General features: G+C 44.7%; 1 non-coding gene across 1 annotated transcript; it reads left to right on the top strand.

Moving 5' to 3' along the window:
• The first annotated feature begins 2650 nt into the window (after window positions 1–2650).
• TRNAR-CCU (transfer RNA arginine (anticodon CCU)) lies at window positions 2651–2723 on the top strand. The gene has a single exon. It is a non-coding gene; the product is annotated as a tRNA-Arg (tRNA).
• The last annotated feature ends 3277 nt before the right edge of the window (window positions 2724–6000 follow it).

The raw sequence follows: 6000 nt of genomic DNA on the forward strand, positions 1-6000 counted from the left end.
CTCCCTCACATCGCTGGTTTGCCACTTACTGTTCTGCCCCCTTCTCAGCCACTTTCCTGGTGCTGAGGGCTGTCTCATGAATTAGAGAAGAGAGACTTCGGTGGGAGCTGGACAGAACCAACCTTCGAGGCCCATCTGTTCCGGCCTGAAAGCATCTTGACACATCCCCCCTAAAGCCCCCAGATGGCCTTCTGAGGAATCTGGGGCCAGGACCCAGGACACAGACTCAGCCCTCATCATCCCTGAGGCCGGAGAGAAAACTGGATCAGCGTGAGGCTCAGCAGAACTGGGTGCTCCCAAGGCCTGTGCAGCCACTGAGTCTCCCTCTAGAGCCTGTTGGTGACGCTTCCGCCCTCTCCTGTCTCACAGTGTTACCTAAGCAACATTGATTTCTTGGGCCTTTACTCCAAACAGTCGGCCTGGAGAGGCCGGCTGTGTTGTGCTCTGTCCATCTGAGCCCGGCGCTGCTGCTTTGACACTGCTTTTGCTTGGCTGGAAATGCTGCCTGCTGAGATTAACCCACGAGTAAACAATAGAAGGTCACAGAGGTCAAAAGCAATCTGAACTCAAGCCTTTAAGAACGGAAGGGAAACACAGTTCAACCAGCCAAGCCTCATTTGAGAAAGAACTAGAAGCTGTGAGAGGTCAGCTTGAAGTCGCACAGGAAGTGGTGGCAGAGCCAGACCAGCTCAGTTCTCCTGACACACCAGCCCCAAAGCTATCACCGTGGTAGGCACGTGCTCCTTCATTCAACAAACAAATTTCCTCAACCAATCAGCATTATGCTAGGTGTCGGAGCTTCATGTAAACCACCCGGTTAAAAACCCAGGCTCTGGCTTTAAATTCTGATGTTTTCAAGGATTTTAAGCCCCCAGTGTTTCCTCTTCATATACTAAATTCTCCAGTCTGCATTTTAATTAAAATGGTAATTTCTATTAAAAACAAAAATGAACAAAACCAGCCTCCAGGTTGAGGCCAAATGTAAACATGGCCCTGTGTGCCCTATATGGTGGACCCTGTCACTTACTCACTGCCCTTTCCCACCCACTCCCCTTCCCTGCTAACAGAATCCAATTTTTTTGCAGGTGGCGACTGGAGATACTTTAATCTCAAGAAAGATAGGACCTTCCGCTAGCTCCTGAGGAAAGTCACGATTGGTTTAAATCCGTCTCGGTAATCTCATTTCTATTTGCTGAATGTTCACTTTTCCAGCCCCTCCCGCAGTCAGGGTACCTGTGTGACCCAGTTCTGGCTAAAGAGAATTCAGCTTAAGCCTGTTGGGAGGCCTTGGAGAAGGGATTTTGCCCCGGCCCCCACTTGTTCCTCTTGACTGTGGTGAGAGAGCACCATGCTTGGCACTCCCGCAGCAGTCTTGCTGCCACGGGGGGCAAAAGCGAGCAGCAGAAGGAAGAGCCTGACCCCCTAATTACACTGAGCGCTGAATGAGCCCTAGAACCACCAACCTCCAGAAGTGCGCGTGTGTGTGTGTGTGTGTGTGTGTGTGTGAGAGAGAGAGAGAGAGGGGGAGAGAGAAGGAGAGGATGAGAGAGAATATGTTTGTTGTTGTGCGGTCTCTTACAGCTGAAAGCAATTCTGACCCAAATTTATGCAACAATTTGGCTCCAGTAGTTCAAAAAAATGTCGTACTTCTGTCTCATCACGTCAATATGAAAGGTATATGGAAAGCAAATATGTAAAAATTCCTGAAATAAAATCAAAGAGACTTCTGACAGTGTCCAGTCAAGCCACAGATGACATTAAGCTGCAGCCATTGCCAAGTTATTCTTCTCCTTTCTAGGGATTCTTGGTACGGAGCTTTGCTCATGCTCAGTGAAGTTCCAGACTAACTTTGGAGGCGCTGCCCTGCATTTACTGGGATTTCTTCAGTTGCAAGTTAAACCCACTCTAAACTAACTTAATTTAAAAGAGAATTTATTGACTTACAAAACTGAAAAAGCCCAAGTTGCATCTGGCTCCAGGCAAAGCTAGATTCCAGGTCAGTCTGTCTGTCTCTCCCCACACCTCCCCCTCCCTCCCCTGCTGTGCTTCCCTCCTGGGTTTTCACAAAGGTGAAGGTGAAGAACCAGGTGATGGTTCTCCTGTCCTTTCCAACCTGACCGCTGCCCACCACTGACTCCCCGGTGGCGACAGCCTCTCACTGTCTCTTCATGTGATGCTTCCCTAAGTTGTTAACTGATGTTTTCTAGCCATGATTTAACTTTATGTTTACAAAGCTACTTGGGAGACCCATGAGTTTGCAGGTTGTCAGCCCAGAACTGCTGAGCAGCGCAGCATCCATGACAGCTGGGCAGGAGATGTGCCGGGAGAGCCCCACGGAGGTGCGCTGTGGGTCACACCAGCACACCTGCTCGGCCACTCAGCCACCCTGCCGGGCAAGATGCCCCTCGTCCACTAGTGGTGTAGACGTTTCCCGTACAGAAGTGGAGAAAAACGTCCAGAAACAGCCGATCTAAAAACAAAAAGGTTACGTGGAAAAGAATGAGCACAGGTATATCAAGCAGATGAGACCAGAAAATCAGGGTCATTTAGTATTAGGCAATGCAATTCAAGACAAAAAAAATTAAACTGGACCAAATGTCATTTTATGGATCAGTGTTTTCTGTGGATAAAGAGTGTAATTTGTGGGACTTCCCTGGTAGTCCAGTGGTTAAGACTCTACGCTCCTGATGCAGGGGGCCCAGGTTTGATCCCTGGTCAGGGAACTAGATCCCGCATGCCACAGCTAAGAGCCTGCATGCTGCAACTAAGACCTGGCGCAGCCAAATATATATATATATATATATATATATATATATATATATATATATATATATATATATATTTTTTTTTTTTTTTAAAGAGTGTAACTTGCAATTAAAACAGTTTTATGTACCAAATCCCACCAGAAATTACATAAGGCAAACACTGCTAGAAATGTGTGGAGAATTGAGCAATTGTAATGGAAGGTAGGTGACATCCTTCTCATTTACCAGCAGGTTATTTGAAAAAAAAAGAACAGCAGAGTTGTAAGGAAGCTTTCATGACAAAGCTCCCCTTCGCTGAGACTGCCCATGGAGAGAGAACCTCCTGAGAAGGAGAGCAGTTGACCCTCCCAGGCCTTGACTCTCCTAGGCCTGCCTCCCGTCCCTGAGGGTCCCCTTCCGGGTGGACCATGTCATGCTACCCTGGGGGCCTTGTGCTCCCTTTGCCCTGCAGGCTGGGTATGGACGTAGGCCTTCCTCTTACTCCCCATGACACAACCAGGGCTGGGCTGGGCAGCTCATCAAGGCTTGTCAGGTGGTCAAGGCAGGGCAGGCAGGGGTCACAGCACAGCCAAATCCAGCACAGGTGACTGGCTAGCTCTGGTCATCAGTCAAAGGATGGGAGGAAGTACCTTCAGGATTCAGAAAGGACAGGAGCTACCTTTTCCTCTCTCTAAAGCACCTTATACTGGGATGGATTGGGGGTTTAGGGTTAGCAGATGCAAACTATTACATGTAGAATGGATAAACAACAAGGTCCTGCTATATAGCACAGGGAACTATATTCAGTACCCTGTGATAAACCATAATGGAAAAAAATACGAAAAAGAATGTGTGTGTGTGTGTGTGTGTATATATATATATATATACACACACACACACACACACACATATATGTGTATATATATATATATATATATACGTATATATGTATAAATAACAGAATCACTTTGCTGTACAGTAGAAATTAACACAACAGTGTAAATCAGCTATACTTCAATGAAATAAATTTTAAAATAAATAAAGCACCTTACACCAGCCCCTGCTCCAAGTCCTCACTTTCTCTCCCAGGTCCAATTCTTCCCAGGCTGATGGGCAGTGGGAATGTCTAGTTCCTACAGGGACACCTCCACTCAACTTCCCATCATGGTACTAACAGGCTGGCTAGACCACAACACAATCACCCACTGTCTCTCTGTTCAAGAGTCTTACAGCAGTTACTAGCACTGCTCTATTCTTAAGTAAGTGTGGGTGCGTACCTGTGCTTGTGTGTGTACATGTAGATCGTGCCCATAGAGGAGGCCTTCTTTTCCAGTGCTCATGGATAATTCCTAAAAATGGATCCTATTTCAGGCCATTGTATTAGATATGCTGGACATCACATCTCTTCCCATATAATCTTTCTAAGGGAACCTGACCCCATTCCTAGCCCAGCTGGGGGGGTGGTGAGCAAGTAACCATCCATTATGGCCACAGGTGATTGGATCAGGAGTGAACACCTGACCCAACTTACGGCAACCAGACCCTTTAGGAAATAAGGATTTTAGGACACAAAAACTGTGGCAAACCGTGGATCTAAAGAATTACATAAAATTGGGGCTGGTGGTCATGTTGAGCCATGTTCAAGTGAATGAAACTAATCTACAGAGTAGATATTGGAGTAGATGAAAAGAAAGAGGTTCAATAAGAGATTCCCAGCCCTAGAGTAGCTTCCTGGTACTTTCTTTTTCCTCTGAAGTCTAGCTATTGTTCCTCCACTTCATTTCTGTGAGAGTGTTCCCCTTTTTACTTGACTTAATGTGAGTGGGTTTCTCAATAAATATTTTAAAAACAGAAATTGGGTGATGGAAATACTCTGAAATTAGATCATGGAGATGGTTGCACAACATGGTAAATACACTAAAACTACTAAATTGTGTTTGACTTTTAAATGGTAAATTTTATGTTCTATGAATTATATCTCAATGAAAAACTTAAAGCAGAAATTATGTGCCGTAAGACCAGATGTTATTAACAAAAGGTTTAGAAATCTAGCCACCAGAACAAGGAAACGGAAGGGAAGGGAACTATCGTAGGTCATTCTTTGGTGAAAAAGAGAATCCACACTGCAATTACTATTTTGAAGTTAATGACAGTGAAAAAATATAAAAATTGTGCATGTGGAGGGTGGTCAAAGCTTTATTCAAGGAAAATCATAACCATAAGTGAATTTTTACTAACATAAAGGAAGCAAAATTAAATGAACTAAGTGTTCATGTCAAGAAGTTAGAAATCAAAAAGCAAAATAAATGTAGGCAAGATAACAGGAAGGAATGAATGAAGATTAAAAATAAAATAATAAGATTTTATTTATTTATTTATTTTGGCCGTGCCGCGTGGCATGTGAGATCTTGGTTCCCTGACCAGGGATTGAACCCGCGCCCCCTACAGTGGAAGCATAGAGTCTTAACCACTCGACTGCCAGGGGAGTCCCAAAATAATAAAATTTTAAAAAGAAAAAGCAAAGAGGATAAACGTGGGTCCTAGACATGTCAGTCACAAAGCTTACAGGTCCACCATCCTTCTTAGAAACAGCCATCCCATTCCTGTCTCTCTGCTAAGGGAGGGGGCCCTGGGCTGCTCCTTAAGAGAAGCTTCTGACAGGAACTTCAGTGAGGCCCTGAGCAACGGAGGCCCAGGATAGCCAGGCATAAAGAGCTCTGTCCAACAGAGGCAGTGTCAAACAGCATGACATCAAAGATGGGAGCCATAAAGGAGAGATGGACAACTTTGACTATTCAAAAGTTAGAACTATTGCAAAGGAGAGGAAAGCTTGAAAGCATGTTGGGCCAGATGCGGAAAACAAAGTTTGATTCCTACCTCACACCTTACATCAATATAAATTCCAGAGAAAGAAATACAACTGGCCAAAGAACATATGAAAAAGAATGTGCAATCTCATTTATAATTGAAATGTAATTCAAACAATTGTTTTATCCATGAGGTTCACAAAAACTAGAAAATTCTACCTTACCCAGATGTCTCACACATTGCTGGTGGGTGTGCAAACTGATGCAACCTTTCTGCAAGATCTAAGTAAATGCTGAATATATTTACCCTTAACCCAGCAATTTCACACCCAGGAACGTATCCCCCAGAAACCTTAGAACATGTGCACAAGTGTGTGTGTGTGTGTGTGTGTGTGTGTGTGTGTCTTTGTTTTTTTTTGTGCCACACCGTGCCGCATGCAGGATCTTAG

The sequence above is a fragment of the Balaenoptera acutorostrata genome, chromosome 20, assembly GCF_949987535.1.
Source record: "Balaenoptera acutorostrata chromosome 20, mBalAcu1.1, whole genome shotgun sequence".
In the NCBI taxonomy this organism is placed as follows: Eukaryota; Metazoa; Chordata; class Mammalia; order Artiodactyla; family Balaenopteridae; genus Balaenoptera; species Balaenoptera acutorostrata.